The sequence below is a fragment of the Symsagittifera roscoffensis genome, chromosome 10, assembly GCF_963678635.1.
Source record: "Symsagittifera roscoffensis chromosome 10, txSymRosc1.1, whole genome shotgun sequence".
Classification (NCBI taxonomy): domain Eukaryota; kingdom Metazoa; phylum Xenacoelomorpha; order Acoela; family Convolutidae; genus Symsagittifera; species Symsagittifera roscoffensis.
Genome location: NC_087071.1, coordinates 22275932 through 22298861, shown reverse-complemented (window position 1 = coordinate 22298861; position 22930 = coordinate 22275932). Strand labels below are relative to the sequence as shown.

The following is a 22930-nucleotide window of genomic DNA, read 5'->3' as shown; positions in this document are numbered from 1 at the left end:
ATTACTTCCGTGATTGTGTTAGAAAACTAAAACAATCTAGAAAATCAATTTTTTCTTTGATTTGGGACAACACTCTTAATTCAAAACGATGTCTACCAATACGCCAGAACTGACAACTCGGACTATTATTGATTTGGAAGACAAGGAGTTGCAGGCTTTTTTGACATCGCTTACTAGGACAAAAATGAGTCCTGAATACTTCGAAAAGGAACTCAACTTCGTAATCATGTCTGCTTCAATGATGGTAAGCAACTAGCTAACGTAACGCCATTTTTAGAAATTGTTGCCACACAAAGCATGGTGAACGGGTTCCGATAAGTTTATTGAGAGCCATGATGCAATAATAAAATTAAGGAGTCGATTGTTTACTATTATCCCTAATGAAACTTCATCTCTATCTTGTAAGATATTGTAAGAATCTGTATTTTTTGCATAAATCTGTGAGAATCTAGTAATAAGCTTCTGGTAAGTTTTTACAAAAGATAAATGAACCTTACAAGGTGGACGTTGTTCTGCCAGACTGATACAAATCATTCAAAATGTCATACGTTCTTCCAAGTGTATTTGTTTGCATATACTTGGAAATTAATTTATTATGATTATTATCATGGTAAAATATACATTTTTTTTCTGTTTTTTCCTTGTTTTTCTAATTTTATAATAATGTAGAATGCAATGAAACGAGACTGCATGAATCATGAGAATGTAGGGCGCTGGTATTTAAAATTTAGTGGGTGGTTTTTACAGGGAAAAAATCTACAGAGAAATTTCAAACGACTAAATTAGAAGTTTTGAAGTTTTATTCTTCCTCTAATTTTGCTTTTAAAACAGCTTTTTGAAACTATTTGGTAGCGTGCTTGTATGTAATTTATATTTAAAGTTGGCGCAATACATATTCTCGACCTTTTTTACACAGATATTTTTAGTTTAAATTCTTTCTTGAAGATACAAAGAAGTCAATCAAATCTTAACTTCATAACTTTAGTGGTTTTTATAGGGTCCGTTTGCATTGGTGTCTATTCTACTAAACTTCTATTTCTTGGCTATAATCTACAAAACAGAGGAGCTTCATAAACTGGATTACTTTCTCATATCTGTTCAAAGCGTGTCAGACCTCGTCTTCACAGGTTTAATCTAACAATGATCGTTCCAAAAAATCAATAACTAAGATCTTAAGAGGTTTGTTTCTGAAAATATTCTTCAAAAACTGTTGATTTGTGCGTCTTAACTTCTTAAAATATTCTAACGTTTAAAAGGCATCATATTTTATTGTCAACGCTTTTTTGACTCAGAGACCAATTTTGTTGCTCATTTCAATGTTTTGTGTTTTTGACTGTGCATTTTGTGTTTTTGACTGTGCATTTTGAGAGTTTTATCGACTGGTAGCGATTCATTACCTATTCACATAACGAGGGCAAACGGTGCGCTCGATAAGCGCACAACAAGGTGTCTGTAATTCACTGGAATCTAGATACAAATCTTTAAACATGTTTCAAAACGTAAGTGGATTCCACTAACAAGTTTTCCATGGAATCCGCGCACAAATGACAATATTTTTTTTGCAAATTAATTGTGTTTCGGAATGTGCAACGAGCAAAATAGTTAGTTGTTCCGGATTCCGCAACAGTAAGCGGATTGCACAAACTTATGCAGACTGAGCAAAAGCTCTATAGAATAGTGTCTGCTTGAAAAACTAATGAAAATTTAATTTAAATTTTTGAGATTTTCTTTCTAAAACAATCCGTGTAAAGTACAAAACTTTATAATTCGCAAAGATGATTTGCATAGTTAGCTAGTTAATAATCCCTAATTGGCTAGTTTATCAAACATTTAACCCGATAACACGATCACAGGTGAAAAATAATTTTTTAGTTTGCAGTCACGCCAATAAAATTTTTCGGATGGTACAAAAAAATTCGTTGAAAATTGCTAATTAGAAATCAAAATTTGTTTGTGAGAAAAAAAACGACCCGAGCTCAAATATTCCGTCACTTTCTTCAAAAGTCTGACAAAGAAATGCAAAAAGGTACTAAAATAGTATTATTGATATATTACCAGAAATAGATCAGAAATCTCAGCTATGTCAACTGAAAAACGCAACGTGTTGCAACTTTTGAAAACAAACTCTAATAAGTTTGACTGAGTTTGACAGATTTACTATTGAGTGATGAGCAATATGATTACTGTCGCCTTTAACAATAACAATAATTACATCAGTGTGGAATTAATTTAAGAAACCATGACAAAGAGGTTCTGACTTTGAGAGTAGTGTGTCACTTATGATCTTCCTTCCGACTTTCGAAGAAAGTATTGAAACGTTTGTGCTCGGGAATGTTTTTTTTTCTGTCTAGACCAACTTCGACTGTTTAATTTTTTATGGCAATATTTTTTATACCATCTGAATAATATGTTTGTCTTAAGCTCAAATTCAAAAGCTGATTTTTGTGATTTATTTTCGTAGATAGTGATGGGGGTTTAAAGATTGGCAGTGCTATATATTTTGTGATTTTAATGAGTAAGCGGCGATTTGAATCGGCTTATACATCGTTTCAAAATCTTTTGAGTCATGTTGTTCATTTTAAGTAAAACGTTGCTTTATGTTACGTAAGTCAATTTTTATTTTAAATCTAGAGTGGGTACTGATTTTCAAAAAAAAAATCAAATTTGGCTCATTAAACTTTTTCTATTTTTTATTGAAAATTTCATAACTTTTTTAACTGAACAATATAGATATTAAAAGTCGGTGGAAACACTCAGAACGTCGCCTTGATACGAAGAGTCGGCTCTTTTCAACTTTCCCTCCTTTTTTAATTTCTGTTTTGAAAAACTAATTTTACGTTGCCATAAGGTAATGAAATCTTGCAAAGTGAACCTTACTGTTTTCAAACAAATATCTTCTTCATACCATGTAATATCACGCATTTAGCCATAATATTACGTTAAAAAATTTAGAAAATGGAAAATTTGAAATGTGGGGGGAGTGGAAACGAGCCGAGCAGTCTTGATATTCAGATTTTTTAAAAATAAATCTTCGTGCGTCCCACCACGTGCGTAAATGACTATTTTAACATGCCATGAGCCCTCTGCTTGTTTAATACTTCAATGCTGAAACGAACCTGTTTATTCATCTCAATTGATACATTTGAGACATACTTGATTTATCTGAGTAAACTCATTCTGATTTGATTTCACTGAAAAACTTACAAACAGCTCAAAATCTTCTTTACATTCTTAAAAACCAAACAAAATACCGTTTGAGGAACTTGTTTTGAACTGTAAAACAGAAAAAAAACGAGTTCCAACATGCTACCAAAAAAATAACACTTTTTTTCTCAAACCTTTAATTTGTTTTCAAATGAATTTCAATATGAAAAAAGTATTCACTAAGCTCAAATAGACTAAATCGTTTCAATAATTTTCAGATCAACCACTTGATTCGACTCAAAAGTATGAAACCGTCTTTATCGCTGAAAAGTTCACGTTTTTTTCTTTCAATCCTTCCCAAGACAATCTAATGGCCTCATTTTCAGAAGTTTCATCGGTTGTGTGTCCATGGGAGTCTATCCCTGTTGCCAACTTTCAAACCAGCCCCGGCAGGGGATAAACCATGTCAAAGTCTTGAAGGGATTGTCCTGGACTTCCTGGAGCAGTCTAAAAGTCCAGGCCTGGACTTCATGATTTTTTTCTAGTTCAATTTTCAAATTCGCAAACGTTTTCGCGCCTTTCTACAACAACATTTAGCAAAACATCCCCACAGTTTCAATAGCAAAAATCTACCAGAAAGTTGCATCTGTAGATTCAGCAATGAAAGTGAAATTTGAATTTCGCATAAATTTAAGGTAACAAAACACAATTTTCTCTATGTAGGTAGATAGTTTCTACTCACAAAAAGGCGTTTGAAATAATTTTAGATGATTGCTTTTCACAGTTATGGCTTATCTTACTTTAAAAAGCAATTAAAAACTAACTGTGGCTCCACGCACAACATTCATTCAAACTTTTTGTACTTTTGAGCGAAAAGATTTTGCCTGATCTACAAATCAAAAATTACATTTTGCATGCATTTTTTGAATGCAATTACTGCGGAAAAAGCTTGTTTGAACCTAAAAATGACTTTGCGGCGAATGAAAATATAACAACAATTTATCTTTTAATTTCTGATTTCCTGGATGCGTACCTTACAGATGCATAGTCCTTTTTTTCAAGGATGTTTTTTCTTAGAACTCCTAGCAGTACTCTTAGAACTCTTAGAGTTTTTGGATGGCCCCTTCCAGAAAAGCCAGGATTGCCCTAGACGCTTTATGCTCGTGGCAAGTAGTTCAAACTTCCGCTGGCATTTGAAATAACTCGTGCTAGTATATTTAAGGAAACTTCGAGTTTTTCAAGTTCTCGGATATTTTTCCAATCATTGAATTGATTATGCTAAAAGTTATCTGCAGTATCTTCGAAGAAATTTTGTTGTAGAATTTTCTGCTATTTTAAAAGTTTTTGTAGAGCTTTGCTTGAAATCATCTTCACGTTCAATTGAAAAATTCATACCCTTCCGAAAAAAAATTCTGGAAACTTTTTGCTAAGGTTTCAATGCACTTTTAAAGCCCTCTAAAAAGTTACCAGTGTACAATCTCTAACCCTAAATGACCTATCGTGGAATGTCCTCCTCAAGCATGAATACTTTTGAAAAATAGTTCCTCATAAAACAAGCGCGCTGAATATACAAGCGTGCTGCAGAAAACCTTTAAATTCGAAAAGCTATTCTATCCTGCTAATAGCGTAAAATATTAATCATAATTTGGTATCGACAACTTTTTGACTATGTAGATCAATTTATTTCCCTAAAGTCAATTTCTGCAAAACCTGTATTCCCCGCTCCTGAATGGATTGGCGGGTGGGGGATTGTACGGCAATCCTGGCTTTCTGGAAGGGGCCATCCAAAGAGTTTTATTAGTACTGCTGGGAGTTCTAAGAAAAACATCCTTGAAAAAAAAGGACTGTGCAGCTGTTAGGTACCCATCCAGGAAATCAGAAATTAAAAGATAACTTGTTATTATATTTTCAGTCGCCGCAAAGTCATTTTTAGGTTCAAACAAGCTTTTTCCGCAAAAATTACATTAAAAAATGCATGCAAAAATTGCATGCAAAAATGTAATTAGACAAGTAGTCAAAAAAGAATTAATCGTTTTTATGAACTAATTTTTAAATAGCTTCTTGTTAAGTTTTCAGCGAGCTTTTCCTGCAGGACCTCCTTTGATTTTTATATAATAACGAAACTTCTTTTTACCTTTCTTACCAGGGCTAGCGAGTCTAACTGCTGCTGTATTGGACACTTGGTCTGGGCTAATCTACTACTGTGTTGGCTCTGAGCTGTTGTACGACGGAACCTGGGACTCTAACTCGTAAATGAGTTCACAGTCCGAGAAAGTAGTTTTATGAATGAAAATTAATTGCAATCAATGTAGCTGAGAAGGTATCGCATAACTTTTCTTTCGCGAAAATCATTAGCGCTACTTCTTACGTATGTTTAAAGCAACTCATTTAAAGAGTAAGCTAAGCGAAGTATTTCATGGTTAAGTTTGCCTTCAGACGAATCTAAAGGTGGCAAACATATCAAATTTTTGTGTTTTTTTTTCGATTAAGGTTTTCCTGTCGAAAAAAAATCAAAATATTTTGAAAAAAGGTAGAAAGTTTTCAAGCTGGTTTTAATCATAATGTTTTTGATTGGTTACATAGATTTTTACTGAGTGAACTGAATGAACTGATCTGTTCAGGGGTTACTAAACTTGTGCTCATTCACGAAACTTAAAGTATCTCATTTGGTTGCTCTTTTTGCTAATTTAATTTGTCCACCAGTCATTTAAACTTAACCAAGTTTGGCATTAATTTACCGCTTTTTCATAATAAAATTGTGATTGATAATTCATGTCATGAATGTCCTCCGGGAGGTCAATCAGTTACAGACCACAAAAGGATTGGGTTTTGTTCTAATCGGAAGTGATGAGCTTATATTTTGTTATAATAACCTAAATTTTATAATGTTATTTTATATTGCTTATTATTTAACAATTTTGTCATCAATAATTTTGAAACCATTAACACAAAAAATTCAGATTTCAAAACAGGCACAGACCTAAAGTTTTTATTCAGTTTTGTTAATTATTTGCTTTGTCCACTCGGGTTGTTCAAAATTACGTAACATACAGGTTTCAAAAATGACAAAACTTCTTGTCATGTTCTTCAATACACTTCCGTACGTTCAGGAATTTATATGGAAACTCTATGACGAGTTTTTATCCATGCAAGAAAGCTGTATCCCATTAATTAAAAAATGCTATTTTTTTCTTGTTTTTTCATGTGTTTGTCAGCAAACTGCAATAACCAAAAACTTTCTCAACTTCCATTAAAATTTGAGGAATAATCTCAATGATAAATTGCTTTTGGATATGTTTCAGAAAACCCACTTGTTTTGTGGCACTAGTTTTTATGATATATGGCTTTTGGATATTTTTTCATCTTTGTTAAAGTAATAAAATTTCCTCGGATTTGTAAACATCAGCAGAAAGTTTTATATACCATTAAGACTTTTATATACCATCTCTATTTAAATTTTAACTGAGGGATAAAAATGATTGTTGTTCTTTTTTGACTTAACTAAGTCAAAAACCACATTATACAATAACTTATCGCACCATATCATTAATCATAAAAAAATTGGAATCACCCAAAAAATCAAAGTCTTTTGTATGAATGGTTGTTTTACCTAAAAAACTGAACCTGGACTAACTTACAGACAAAAATGAAGATAATCGGAATTTGCCGATAAGATGTCTATAGAGCACTACTGAGATTAGTTGTTTCAATATCTCTTTTACATGATTGTCGAAGTGTTTTCTGAGAGTATTAATCTTGAAAGGGATTGCGTAAAAATTTTGACTGTGATACTATAATGTGGCTGTTTTAAAAAAACAATACGTAGCACTAGCATCTGAAGGGAAATAACAAACTTAATTGGCTCATTATTTTTGCTCAAAATAATTATCTTTTCATGTTTTTGATTATTCACAAAAATAGTCAAAATATTCACAAGAATGGTCAAATTCAGTCACATACAAGATAATACTGAATTGACGTAGTTCCAGAAAACTCTATATTAGTCTCGGCGTCCATTTCTTAGTTAAGACTTACTATTAACTTGATCACAAATCAAATCAGAAACAGAAAAATTGGGTCCTCCTCAACAGTTAGCTTTTTTGTTCCCTAAACTTACAGAGTTGATAAAAAGCTTATCAGGGTCTAATCAACCTCAACCATCTTTTGTAGATAATTATATTCAAGCTAATAGTTACCTGGGATAAATAAGCGGTTTTGTATACAAAACCGTTTTTATTTAAATATTGAATCTTCTTATTTTAATCTTATTAATCACGCAAGATAGTTAAAATATAATTAATCTGAACTTGCATACTTCGTTATTTTTCGACAACATTATTTTAAGAATTTTTTAATGGTAAACTTATAATTTCCATTTCACTAAACGGTAAGAATTTTTCTTTTCCATCATATGTGAGCAAGTTGTTGAGGACAGACGAGCTCAATGCCAGACTAGTGAAATACCAGACCAAACTCAAGGTCAGACTTGAGCAATAGAAACCTAATTAAAGGTCAACTGGTATAAAACTCAATGCACTCAGACAAGGTCAACTGGTCTGCTGGTATTTGATAAACTAATTAATTAACTGGTAATTAATTAACTGGTACTATTTGATGCTCAGTTTGTCGTGTCATTTTAAAAACACAATCTCAATTCATTCTTCAACAATCAGTATCTCTTCTCTCTCCTCAGTTGAAACCTCAGATAACTCTCAAACCTCTATCCCCTAGTCCTACTTGCTCTAACTCTGAATCTTAACAGGTTATGGGCCCAGATTTCTAAACTTTTTGATTTAATAATTATTTGATTTCTGTCAGAGTTTTTTTTAGCTTTTATCTAGCCTTTAGCAAAGCAGAGATGGACTTGAAACTGGCTGGATTCAGTGGAAAGTCTGAAGATTTTCCAGCTTGGTCGACGAAGTTTGTGGCACTGATGCATACCAAAGGCCTGTTCAGGACTGTGATGGGCAATGACGATCTACCAGAAGCTGAACCTACGCTACCTGAGAATCCGAATGCTGACCAGATGACGGCGTACAACACCAAGATGCAGGAGCGAGCTGTGCTGATCCAGCAGAGGAAAGACAACCGAAACACAGTGTGGTCACATCTAGCTCTGGTCCTGAACAACACCACACTGATGTACATCAAAAACGACTGCGTGGCTGCGGATGGCTATGGCGATGGGACGAAGGCCTGGAGACTGCTGCAAGAGAAGTTTTGCAGTGTGGAGAGGCCTACAGTGGTCAGTCTAGTAGGCCAGCTTGCGAAGCTGCGCCTAGGATCAGAGGAGGATCTCGATGACTACTTCGTTCGAAGTCAAGAGCTGATGACGCGGCTGAGTGAAGCTGGGGAAGCAATTACGGACACACTCTTCAATGCGCTCGTGATCAACGGACTGCCTGACAGCTTTGAGCATTTCGTGGTGCAGGAGAGCTTCCAGCCGGCCAAGACTTTTACAGAGCTGAGAACGAGGTTGAGGAACTATGATGACTCGAGACGAGCTCGATGTGGAGAGAAGACTGGGAATGGACACATAGCTATGCAAGCTGTGAGGAAGAAGAAAGGAGCGTCGGGTGGTGGCTGTTTTGTGTGCGGTCAGAAGGGTCATTTGGCAAGAGATTGCAGATCCAGAAGTGACAGTGGTCAATCTGGTGCTCGAGGCAGTGGCTCGAATGAAGCAAGTGGTCCAACTTCAAGGAAGCAAGGGTGCTTCAAGTGTGGACAACAAGGACACTTTGCAAGGGACTGCAAGCAGGCAAAGACAGGGTTCTTCAGTTGTTGTGCAACAACCTCAATGAAGGGAGATGATCTCATTGTGGATACGGGATGCACCGATCATGTAGTGCGCGACAAGGCTGTCTTCTCAAGCTTTGAGAAATGGGATGAGGGGACAACAGTTGAGAATCCGAACGGTACAATATCAAAGATTGAGGGCATAGGCTCGGTGGAAGTGGACATACGAGACTGTCAAGATGTGACGAGGAGCTACACTTTCCACAATGTGCTGTTTGTGCCGAGCTACAACGTGAATCTGATGAGTGTGAGCTCAGCAATAGCTAGAGGGTCTAGTTTCAGCTTTACATCAGACTCTTCTCATCTTGTGGCACCGGATGGTCGACGGCTACCAGTGAAGCAGCGCGGCAAGCTTTTCTTCCTGGAGTGCAAGTTCAAGAGGAACGCGATGACTCTAGCTACGAAAGCGAAGATGGAGACAAGTAGTGCAATGCTGTGGCACCGAAGGCTGGGGCATCTCAACAAGCATGATCTAATATCAGTTGTTGATGTCGGCGAGCTAGGGTTCTGCGAAGTGTGCACAGCTTCGAAGATGCACGAAGTAGCAATGCCAAAGAAGACAGAGAACAGGGCAACTGCAGTGGGGCAGCGGGTCTTCAGCGACATCCAGGGACCATTTGAAGTTGCGAGCATGCATGGAGCGCGCTATGCCGTGAGCTTCATTGATGACTTCAGCCGTCTGGCAGTGGTCAAGTACCTGGTTAAGAAGAGCGATACTCTTTCGAAGTTCAAAGACTTTGTAGCTGAGCACGGAACACCGAAGTGCTTGAGAACTGACAACGGAGGTGAGTATTCGTCGAATGCTTTTCGGATGTTCTGTAGAGAAATGCAGGTGAAACAGGAGTTTACAGTACCTAATACTCCGCAACAGAATGGCGTGGCAGAGAGGTACAACAGGGTGATAACTGAGATGACTCGATGTCTACTGGCCGATGCAAAGCTCTCAAAGATGTTCTGGGTACGAGCAATGTCAACGGCAGTCAGGGTTCGCAACTTGTGTCCTACATCCAGCAATGAGCATCGCATTTCATCAATGGAGATGCATTATGGGAAGCCATCGAAAGTCAACTACCTGCGAGTGTTCGGATGCCTGGCGTACTACCTGGACAGAGGAAACCGGCGGAAACTGGATCCGAAAGGCAAGAAGAGCAAGTTCATTGGTTATGACGAGGAGAGCAAAGCCTACTTGCTGATGGACCTGGAGACAAAGCGAGTGGTACGAGCAAGAAGCGTGACGTTCAATGAAGACATCATTCCAGACGACTTTCTGGTAGACAGTGAGCAGTCACAAACACTGGGTCTATCAATCGAGGGATGCATTGATGTAGAGGAAACTAGCACGAAGACCATCACTGAGTCTACCAATAAAGCGAATGATAGTGGAGCAGCAGCTTCAGTGGGGGTTACGGAAGATGACCCAGTCGAGACTGAAGAATTGGAACCACCTTCCACAGAGCCTCCAGAGCAGAGGCCAACAGAGATTCCAGAGCAGCGGTCAACTAGAACGCGGAACCCTCCCATCCGATACGGACTGGCATACACTCATGCTTCAGTGATAGCACAAGAGCCAAGAAGCTACTTGGAAGCAGTATCTGGACCAGAAAGGGAGCAGTGGCTAGCAGCTATGGCTTTGGAGGTGCAGTCACTGAAGGCAATGGGCACCTGGACACTTGTTGATAGACCAAATTCTCGCAAGGTCATTCCTGGACGCTGGGTGCTTGCTGTGAAGAGAGATGCAATGGGACAAGTGGAGCGGTTTAAAGCCAGATACGTGGTGAAGGGTTTTATGCAAGTGGAAGGACTGGACTTCAATGAGACCTTTGCGCCAACCTGTAAACCAGAAACAAAGAGAATACTACTGGCTTTGGGAGCGCAAGATGATCTTGTACTTCATCAGATGGACGTGAAGTCAGCCTTCCTCAACTCGCCGTTAACAGAAACTGTGTATATGGAACAGCCCGAGGGGTTCAGCAGCGGGGACAACCAAGTGTGTTTGCTACAACGCAGTATCTATGGGCTGAAGCAGGCAGGAAGGGACTGGTACCAGACGCTGAGCACGTTTCTTCTGGAGACTGGTTTCACTCGAAGCACCAATGACTTCTGTTTGTTCACGATGAGGGGAATGGATGATGCTATGATCTATGTTCTAGTATGGGTGGATGATATCATCATTGGCTGCAAACTGCAAGCAGAAGTTGACAGGGTGAGGGACCGATTCACTGACCGATTCAAGATGGATGATCGCGGTCCATTAGCCTGGTTTTTGAAAATGCAGGTCAAACGGGCACCTGGTTCTGTTACTGTGAATCAGTCTCGCTACATTGAAGACTGCTTGGAGCGCTTTGGGTTGGCTGACTGCAAACCAGTAGGGACACCAGCTGATATCAGCACTCAGTTGACGAAGAAGGACTGCCCTGGAGCGGGCTCAGAAGAAGCAGTGGCAATGCAGCGTGAGGACTACAGAGGCATAGTGGGCTCGTTATTGTACATAGCCAAGCAAACGAGGCCAGACATCCTAGCTACTGTGACTCAACTTTCACGGTTTCTGGAGAATCCTGGGAGAACACACTGGGTGGCTGCTAAGAGAGTACTGCGATACCTGAAAGGAACCAAAGATCTGGAGCTGTGCTACATCAAAGATCCTGATGGGTTCAACCTTTATGGTTCAGCAGATGCTGACTGGGCTGGTGACGTTGATGACAGAAGGTCAACAACAGGCTACAGTTTTCATGTGCAGCGGTCAGGAGCAGCAATCAGCTGGAGTACCAAGAAGCAACCTACTGCAGCAATATCTACCAGCGAAGCTGAGTATCAAGCAATGGCAGCGGCTGTTCAGGAAGGCCTCTACTTACGATCCCTACTCAATGAGATGGATATGACGTGTGATGGTCCAACTGTGATCAACGAGGACAACCAGAGCTGCATCAAGATGTGCAAAAATCCCGTAATGCAGAAGCGTACAAAGCACATTGATGTCAAGTATCACTTTGTCCGAGAGCGGGTCGAGGATGGAACATTTGCGCTCGAGTACTGTCCAACCGAAAACATGGAGGCTGACTTGTTGACGAAATCCCTGAGCAAGGCAAAGGTGGATCAACATCGTCGAACGCTGATGGGTTGCAGCCTGACATTGGACAAAGCCAATTCAGCCTGAGTGGGGGTGTTGAGGACAGACGAGCTCAATGCCAGACTAGTGAAATACCAGACCAAACTCAAGGTCAGACTTGAGCAATAGAAACCTAATTAAAGGTCAACTGGTATAAAACTCAATGCACTCAGACAAGGTCAACTGGTCTGCTGGTATTTGATAAACTAATTAATTAACTGGTAATTAATTAACTGGTACTATTTGATGCTCAGTTTGTCGTGTCATTTTAAAAACACAATCTCAATTCATTCTTCAACAATCAGTATCTCTTCTCTCTCCTCAGTTGAAACCTCAGATAACTCTCAAACCTCTATCCCCTAGTCCTACTTGCTCTAACTCTGAATCTTAACACAAGTTGGGCTCTCTCGATTCAAGTTCTTCTTTCCCTCTAACTATAAGGGTATCCAAACACTGTTTTTTGATTCTTGCACTGAGTCGCCATGTCTAACTTAGTCTCTCATTTGTATAAAAGAATCATTCATTTGCAATTCAATTAGTGGACTGACTTCACTCGGAAATATTTTTTTATGATATTATATAAGACCAAAGCGAAAAACTTGTTTATGTAGAACTTTTTTTACGTTTTTGATTTTTCCTGGACAAATTGGGTTGAAACCAGACGAAAGTAGCATAGGTTGAATACTAGGCTGTATGCCATGAATCATACATGGGTAATTTTTGACTTCTCTCATTCAATCCGGGAAATAAGCTGAAATTTAAAGACCAGTTGTTGAAAAAAATATATAAAATTTATCCCAACAAAAAACTATTTAAAAGTTATTGTTTTTTATATAACTGGAATAATTATTCTGTCATAGCCAAAATCAAGGTTTTCTATTTGAAACACCATTTTCCTATATGAAGCAGTTTTTACACTTTTTGTATTAAATTTTAGTGATCTTACTCTTCTTAAAATTTGTTGGGGTACATACAAGGCTCACTTTGATAGAACGTGCTGAATAATTGAACGTTAGTTTCAGATTAAGTTTTAATTGGTTAAAAAGATTAAGATATTATTTTGGCCTCAAGTTTTTCAAAGAAAGTTGCACCATTTAAATTCTATTACATTTCTAAACACGTCTTATTCTCATTAGTTTTTTCTGCTTGCAGTCCAATTTGAGAATAAAACATTTGCTTTTTCCAATATCGTTTACTTTTTTTTGAATAATTTCAATCAGCATTTTAGTGCTTGGATTTTTTTAATGCAATATTTGACTTAAACTAGGGTTATTTCCTATTATAGCTCCGCTGGAAAATTATAGTTCCATAATACGCACACTGAGTTTGATGGCATTAAAAAAAGCTTTTAGTTTTGGAGCGGGGACTTAATATGAAAAGTCCGTTTTTGTTCGGATTGAATTCAATTGGTGGTTGTTCGGACTCAATTGATTCATAGCAATCAAGATGTTTTTGAATTAAACGATGAATCGAACATCAAAATAAGATCTGTGAATTTCAATGAAGTCCGATGCGAGCCGAATATCCCACATGGACCAGTTTATGCAACAGCAAGGGCATAAAAAAGAACGTTTCCATAGATTACTGTAGCTATCAATGATTCCTGCTCACAAAGGAAAACAGGTTTTTTGTTTTAAAAAACGATATATTTGAAAAAAGAAATCGATTTGAAAATTTTATAACGCTTTTTATACCTAAAACCCTCCCTCCTTTACACACATCATACATCTAGCACACTTAAACTGGGCGAAAAGTGTATAGATGGAGGTTGGGAGTAAAAAATGAGAGGGGGCGGAGTCGGAGACGATGGTTGTAAAAACTTAAATAATTTTTTAAAAAATTAACAATAATTGTAAAAAGAATAAATAGATGATAATTAATGTTTTTTTTTGTAGAATCTATGTTAGAACGTTTTAAACTGGGTTTTAATAGATCAAGAGACTCCCAGTCATTTCAGCCCCAAAAACACAATCGTTTCAGCTACAGTCATTTCCGCTTCGAAAGCAGTCAGTTCCGGATATGACTGCCTTGTCGGCGAAATGACTGGGTTTTTGGGGCGGAAGTGCCCAAAAACGGCTGCTCAGGAGGTCAACAGTTTTTAATATTAGAAATGCTATTAAAAACATAGCAAAAATAGAAAACCTAACAGGATTATATTTAAATTTTGTCATTCGAAATTGCTCTAATTTAGTTCAACCATTCAGTTAATTAGTTAACTTGTACAAGTAATGCAAATTATCAAACTGAAAAAAAATCTTGTTTATCTGGACGAATCGTTTAAGCTTAGTTGGCTTATCAGCTTCTTATTGTATTAGCTAGGGTTTGCTATTGAAATAAATGAATTAGACATATCATTTGCTTCTCCGTAATCTGCGAATAATTTGTCATATTGTGTTTCTTGTTCATTATTTGATGTTGAGCCAACATTTAGAAATTCTGTTCAAACGAAAATTTTGAAAACTGACAGGAAAAAAAAATTATTTCTGTATCCTAAAAATTGTTACAATTGGGTACCCGCAATGACAAAAATGTATTTGTGATTGGATTTAGAATCGAACAGTAGGTAGATTAATTTGGAATCAATTTTTGCATCACAAAAGTAAACTCAGACCTCAGATCAAGTAAAAGCCTTGAAAAATTTGACTGCGTTTTAAGGTGTATGGAGTAATGTTGCTTTAGGAAACCGATGAAACTTTACAAAAAAAAACTCAAACTAGTTTTTGAGATTTGTTTTCGAAAAGAACACACTTACTTTTACCCCCGAATACCCACACACGCTTTCCAAGTACAAAGTGACTTCTTTCGCATTTAGCAAATTTTAAATGACCAGGTAACATGCAACAATTCAATTTGGAATTGTTTTCAAGCGGATTGATAACTTTACAAAAATGATAACTTTACAAAAATGATCATAGGTGAAACTTTTTTTTCAATTTGGAGCTCATTTTGCACTTTGTGTTAATTTTGACTTTTTTTTTGTTGGTTTACTCGGTTTGAACGTTTGAATTTTGATTCGTCAAATGTGAAAATTTCTGATTTTTCGTTTCAGAGTATTGTGTAATCGTTATTCCTGTCCTTTTTCATCTTCGAAACTGTTTTTTTTTCTGTTGTTGCGCTTTAAACTTTCGCGTCTTTATGAATCCTAAAACTTTTCGTAAAAAATTAATATGTAAGACTTTGATGCCGATTCCTAGTGATTGAAGACGTGGCGTATAAAAAGCCCAATCTTCTGTTTTTATTCTGCATTTTTAAACTATTCTTTGTTATGTGTTGATAGATCTAAATGACAAACACTTTGGAAGATATGGGTTTACTTTTCCGTTATATGACTTTATCGTAAGCAAAAGTTTGGTTTTTACATTCGTTTGTATGCTTTTTTGGTTTTTGTTCCATTTGTTTCATTTTATTTTTTTAAATATTTAATTTGTTTATGTTATTACTGCTCCATAAACCTTAAAAGGCAGTCGGAACATTAAGGGCTTCGCCCTGATACGAGCAGTCTTGTTTACTTTTGTTCAGACTTGTTCGAACAAAACAACAGGTGCTAAAATTATGTGAATATGTATATTTTAGTCGCACAAATGCCCTTTTTTACGTGTAGATCTTAGAAAAAAACTTTCATAATTGAAACTCAAACCTTTTGCGTTATCACCTAAAGTTTACTGGAATAAAAAAAATTCTAATTCAAAGTCAATTTTTAAGGGCATTTTTGAATCTCTCTGGTCACACTGGACATTACAACTCCAAGGGGCACTTTCTCATTGAGTTTTGTTGATCCGATAAGTCTCCTGTACGTCACGTTGTATATTCATAGCTGGTTATACACAAAAATATGATTTTTTGAGATTTGTTTCCGAAAAAACACAACACCCATTTTTTCCACCGAATACATCCACACGATTTCTAAGTACAAAGTGAATAATATTTTGCATTTAGCAAAGTTTTAAATAGACCAAATAACAAGAAACAATTCAGTTTGGAACTATTCCCAAGACTTCTTGGTTAATTCTAGGTACGAATGGAATGTTACTATTTCTCCTTCTTTCTAAGTTTAAGTTTCAATAGATCTAGTCGAATTATATTAGTCGATTTTGTGAGCCTGTAAATGATATTGATTGACTGCAAGTGTGTCAGTGTCCGAACTATCAAGTGTGTAAGTTTGGCGAAAGTTATCAATGTTCTTTGAATTGGCTGCACCCTTTCAGGCGCTTGGGCGTTGTCGCTTCTGAATTTTTTTTCGTCTTTCACTGCTCGCGTTTTTTGGTGCTTAAGTCTCACTCTTGAATACATTAAATAGTTTCTTCCACTTAGAAAAGTGCAGCAGATGAAGTTACAAATCACCACCTAGATGAGATGCTTAATCTGTAATTATCCCTGTAAACTGTTGTGATCAAATAATTCACACTCAGATGATATTCAAACCAAATGTTCCCGCACTTTCGACACACTGACACTTCGGCAAGTTGTTCTTTTTGTCACTGCTGCCTAATAGATGGAAAGTCTATGCGATTGGCAATTTAGCAATTCCAGTTTCAAACAAGCATAGCCGGTTACTGGGCAAGTAGCACAGAATCTTCCGACCATTGTCTAATAAAATATAATTTTTATATTCAATTTAGTGCCGCGGTATGATAAAAAAAAACTTTGAAAAATAGAAGTTAGGCAAATGAGACAGCCATAGTCAAATAGGCTAATTGGAAACATTTTTTGCAGAGAAATTGCTAAAAAAAAACAAACAAAAACTGTAAAAAAAAAACTTTTAAACAAGCATAAATAAGCTATTGTAAGCCTTCTCGCTCACCTTATTAGCTCCAAATTAACCAAAAATAAAAATTTAAAGCTGATTTTTCTCGACACTTACAAAAACGTTTCAAAATTTTTAAATTTTGTTTGAATCACAACTGAAAGGACTTTAATATGATATATCTGGCGACCCATGTGGTACCTGATTTTGCATGGAAAACAAAATGAATTTTAAAAAGCTAAAACACACCCGAAGGCAAAGTTACTCCATATTTTTCAAATAACCGGAACAAAAAGGGCAAGAATCTACTGAAAAGTGTCCACAGTTACTTTAAATAAAAATGCTTAAAGCAACAGAGTCATTTGTAGAGTTCTTGACAGGTTGCAATATGGAAACATTTTTTTTCGTCTGTAGTTTTGCTTATCACAGTCTAACTGAAGACTACGACGGAGCTGAATCCTTATTTCTACCCCTTTCTAGGGAGCTTTAAATGAACTTTACGGAATATTTAAGAATGAGATGTTCAAAGCAGGCGCGGATCTAGGAATTTCTCGAGGGGGGGGGGGGCGGATTTTCAAAAAAAAAACTGAAAATTTTTGTCGACTTTTTTTTAGTTTGACCAAATTGATTTTCTCGGGTCTCCTCAGCCACTAGAAAGACCCCAATTTGACCAATTTTTCTACGCCTCAGCAATTTTTTTTGAAAAAAAGCCAAAAAAGGCGTTTTTGAGCCCTTTTTGGAAAAATTCGACCAAAAAATCGCGTTTTTTCGGCACGCACTCCCCCTCAAAGTTAGAAAATTTGCGCGTTTAGAAAATTTCTAGGCTCACTCAGCCAAAAATGGATATCTCAAAATAAAACAAAGGGAGGACCCTTTGGGTTGGCAGGGGGTCGAACCCCTGAGGTCGAAATCCGCTACTGGTTCAAAGCATACTTAATTATTGTCAACTTGAAAACAAAGACAAGGATTGTAAGTTTTTATCCCAGAAAAAGCTTGCTGCAAATTTATAAGGGGTCTTAAATTCCTCAGACAAGGGCTTTCGCTTATGGTTTTTTGATTTCGATTTTGTAGTATAACATTGTTTTTTTTTGCTATGAAAGGAGAATTGCTGCCCAAAAAGTATTGTTACATGGAGGAAAACTAGTCGCAATTTTAACAAGTCTTAGGTATTTACACATTACAAAAACCTTTGAAGTTTTATTTTGAGGCGATTTTTGAAGTTGTTTCAATTTTATTCAATTTCATCTTAAGGCACCTTTGTAGCCATTATATACTGAATATGAAGGGGTTGCTGAACAACGGAATTTTTTTCCAAAAAAACTCCCCTTAAACCTTATTTGTTGACTCATTCTTCATAGCGTATTCATAGTGATTTTTGAGATATCGGAAAAAGTATTATTCGACAGAAACGAAAATTTTGGAAAATGGGTCTTTTGTGTTATAAGGCCCAAAACTGATTTTTTTCACATTTTGAAAAATGGATCATAATGCTCGAATGTGATTGGTTGAAATTAATTCCAGCCAAACAAAATCAATCAAAACAGAAGCTCAATCAACAAATTGATATTTTAATTGATAATTCTCTGTAAGAAATTGGCGGCTTTCCAAATGGTTGAAGCTTTCCGGACTAACTATGGGCTTCCAAGTTTTGAACGATTTTTCTATTTCGCGCCGCTGGTTAGAAAACAATTAAAAACATTGGGTTATGCCACAATTTTGACCCTACAAAGTTCCCTAGGGTGCTTCGAAACATAATTGACATCTCGACTTACTGGAGCCAGATCATTCTAATACTAGCTATTGCTGTAGAACGATATATACTGATCGTTAAAGGAGCGGAAGCGAAGCAGTTACTGAACAAGAAAAAACGGCAAATGTACTACTGTGTTGTTTTGCTGATTTGCGTTTTATTGCCAGTTTTGGTAGTAATTGACTACAATCAGAATATCTCCAAGTCTCAAATGGCCGAAGTAAGTAGGTTTTCAGGATTAGGCTCTGTTGCCAAACCCAGTGTCCTATTTTTAGAAGATTTACAATTTTTGAAAAATGTTCTGAAAACTGTCAAAATGGATAGCATAAAACATAAGTTGTTTTTTCAATTTGTCTGTTTTAGCTTTTTATGTTTTGCAAATCTTAGAATTCAAAATCTTACGATGTTGATTAACAACAAATAAACGGCAATTAAGTAAACAATTATCTTTGCTTTCACCAATAATCTTTGCAACAAGCAATTGTCTTCGACCGCCACGACTAATTTTCCGACCACCACGACTAATTTTTCGACCACCTCGACTAACTTTTTGACCATCGCGACCGATATACGGTATTTCCAGAGTTTGTCCTTGACTTAAAACCCTGTCCAGACTATGGATTTTTGGTCGCGGAATTAACATTTCGGCGGAAAACAAACACAAAAAATTAAACGCGGGCCTCGACCAGGGTTCACATGCATTAGAATTTTCAAGGCAAGTTCTTTCAACGACATTGAAATGATTCCTCCGACAGAGTTAGTTAAAAATTAAACGCAAATTTATATTTTACTCTCCAAAATGCGTTTTTAATTTCCATCTGTGATAGATCAATTGCTTTTGGTCTATGTAAGAGTTCTGCTGGAAATCGAAAGAAAAATTATTCAAAATGGACTTTGAAAACATGTGTTTTAGAATATAAAAACCCGAGCTTGCGCTTAATTTTGTTCACTAGTGTAAAACACACGTATTCAGTATATTTCTCTGCCATAGTTGAAAAATTAGGGCAATATTCGAAACACTAATGCAATCTTTGAAAAAACCAGTGCATTATTTGTAACATTAAACCAATATTTGAAACACTAGTGAAACATTTTTTACAAAAAATCAATGTAAACAAATAAAAAAAAAACTTGTTAACATGAAATCTTATAAATGTGTGTGTTTTGTTCGAATTTTATACTTGTATTTCATACCAGATAAGCAGCAGCTTATATTGCATCATGAAACTTGTTCACACCTCGACACTGCGTGTCTCGAATTATTCACAAAATTTCTCGATGCAATATTTGGCTGTTGCTTATCTACTACAACTTTATTGTAATTTTAACAAATATGATTTAACCATTTTGACCATAATGTTCTAATTTTGTCCAAGTTTTTATGTAATGTTACTTTTGAATATTCTTCTGACCATAAAAACCAAAAACCGACTCTTTTGGCAGATCAAATTTAATTTAACTGACGTACAATTGATTATCAGATATAAAAAGACGGTTAGTCTGAGTACTATTTTTCCTAGTTTAGAAAATTGCATAATTGTTTGTTATAAAAGTCAATCATATTCAAAAGTGGGAAAAAAATCTAGTATGAGTTCCGAATGCTCTTTAACAATGATGTAACCGTTCTTGATAAGAAAAACTGTTAGAAAAACTACAAAAAACTAGAACATTCCAATTTTAATTACCATTTTTATTTTTTAATTTTATCCCCCAAGCATTAAGTTAAGTACAAAGTGATATTTTTTGTGCCTAGTCACGTAATATTATAAGTACATTTGCTGTCTCAACCCAATTTGGATTGACTGAAGGTCCACTTACGCCGAAAAATAACAAAACATCTCGCGCGTTTTTTATCTCAATTTTAATGTAACAATAGTATGGTCAAATTAATCACAGTTTTTATCTCCTTAGACTTAGTAATTCATCGTCGCAAATGAAAAGTGTTTTATTTTTGAGCTTTGGTCCAATGAGCCAAATTTATGCTTAGGGGAGCAAAAAGGATTGAAACTTCCTACAAGAATTAGGTACGTTTATATTTTGGAGAATGGAAAATGCCGGGTAAAATTTTACAAAAAATTTGCATTAACTACTCAAACTATGCAAAATTATTGCCACATATCTCAAAATGCAAAATTAAAAAGATTGAAAAAAGTGGATACGAATGGTTTTTAAAACAGAGTGTTAATGTACTTGAATTTGGAGCAAAATTTGGGATTACAACCTATGATTATCTAATGCACTTTAAAACGAAATTTTTGTTATATAAAAAACACCATTTTTCAATTATAAACATTTTTTATATATTTGGTAGTTTATTTTGCAGAATATACCCTAAACGATTTTATTGGGCTTCGATTTTTTCTTAAACCATTTTGTAGGGCTAGGTAAGAAGCTCATTTTGATATAGTTTTGTCGGTGATTGACCAAGTAGTTTTGATGCAATTCTTTATTGACTAGAAGTGCCAAACTTGATCTGTTTTAGGGGGTTCCAAAATTTTGGGCCCCAATGTTGCAAACCAAATCGCACCATATTAGTTCACCATATAAAAATTTCTAAGTAAGTTAGTCAGCAGAAATTTGTACCAAAGTGAGTCCAGTTTGAACCCAAATTTCAAGTTGAATGCGTTTTGCCCGGTTAATTTAAATTAGCAATGTATTAAACTATAATAGACTATACAAATCCCAATTCCTAATTTATTGTTATTCAGTAAAATGTATTTTATAAATTAAAATCAAATATAATCTCTTCTTTTTGCTCATTTTGTTTTCGACCTTGCGTTTGAGTTACACAAAATGATTCTATTTTTCTTTGTTTTTAGCTTATATGAAATTTTGGAAAATCGCAGTAGCAGTTATCAAATCAATTTAAATTACTTATAGGTTTTTGTTCGATTGAAATTTGATTATGATGCACATTTTCTGGTTTTCTACCGATAAAATATGAGTAAATTTTTTGAGTTTGATGATTTTTTCGGCAGTATTTTTTAACCAGAGATAATTTTTCAACCAATATAAAAAAATCTCAATGAAAAAAACCGTGATAATATTTTGTGTTCAAAGCAACCAAAAGGTAGCAAACTTATCACGCTTAGAGATTTCATTATTCAAAGACAATAAAGGGGATGAGGCTATGGCGCAGTCAACACGATTTTATTATTACCTTTACCAAATTAATTGTTTAGGCTATTTATAGTTGTTTAGAATCTTGATGTTCTCAATTATGATAATCTTAGAGAACATCAAAACTCTTATCAAATATAAATAGTTTAAACGCCTAATTTGGTAACTATAATCAATTTAATGGTCACAAAACTTACAGAAAAGTCCTTTTTCATCTAGTACTTAAGTATATACCTGGATGCGGATAGATACACTTTTCAAAAATTGATTATGTATCTAATTCAGAAATGCTAATAACCTGTTAACTTTATCTTTTTTTAGCATGGACAAATACTGTGCACTCATTGCATTCGATTCAAAATAATTGACTACGAACGATATATTCGGTTGGTTTTTAATTTAACAGCTATTGTTCTCTCTTCTGTCTTGTATTTTAAGTGCTATCAGACACTGAAAGCTTCAAAGACGATTTCTAGAAGTCGAGTTCTAACGATTGCATTTGCATTTTTATTGTTAGCTTGGGTTATTTGCGTGATGCCACATCTATTGTACATAGGTGCTCAATTTTATTTGAAAATTTGATTGTTAAAAATTTTTTTTAAAAACTTTAACTTGGTTTCAGAACTTAAAACAGTGGTTGTTACATAATTCCAAATCGGATTTCGAAGAAAAACGTATAGGAATTTGCTCATTAGTTTTTCTTGAAACACAACGGAACAAATAGAGGTTTTTGTTTCTCTGGCTTTTTAAAAAACCTTGAGCAATAGTTTCCAAAATGAAAACTAACGTATCAACTATGATAGCGAGCCTTATGTTTTGTTTTTCATTCTTCAACCATATCTTTTAGAGATGCTTGTGTCTAAATTTTTAAAAATCATTGAAAAATTTCAAAAAAAAGAAACACATTTGAATCTTTTGTGTCATCAAACATCAAAACTTTCATTTCTAATGATCAATTAGACAACACAAAATTATCCTGAAATCAGTATAATTTACTAATTTGCAATTTATTGCAAAATATTTTCAGCCTGAACATTTCATGGCCAAAAATACTAAGTTATTGGTGTCAATTTTGAGTCGAGCAAAATTTCAAATGTATGAGTATTTAAAAAAAACTGAGTAGTTCAAAAGTTAAAAGAAACAATTTTGGATGAAAAAGTTTGAGTTTTTTCACAAAATATCGTGAAAGTTTTCAAATTTCAAGAATATGATGCAATCGTACAGAAAAACGCAGAAAATTGACTACCTTAATCAGCCCAAGTATATGTTT

The 22930-nt window shown here is 35.5% G+C and overlaps 1 protein-coding gene and 1 long non-coding RNA gene across 2 annotated transcripts in view; both read left to right on the top strand.

The window, feature by feature from the left end:
- The window catches only part of LOC134855454 (MORN repeat-containing protein 5-like), a 73057-nt gene that overhangs the window by 32022 nt on the left and 18105 nt on the right, over positions 1–22930 (top strand). The gene's annotated exons all lie outside the window — the stretch shown is intronic.
- On the top strand, positions 29–5383 carry LOC134855146 (uncharacterized). The gene is made up of 3 exons (XR_010164455.1): positions 29–244; positions 998–1127; positions 5291–5383. It is a non-coding gene; the product is annotated as an uncharacterized LOC134855146 (long non-coding RNA).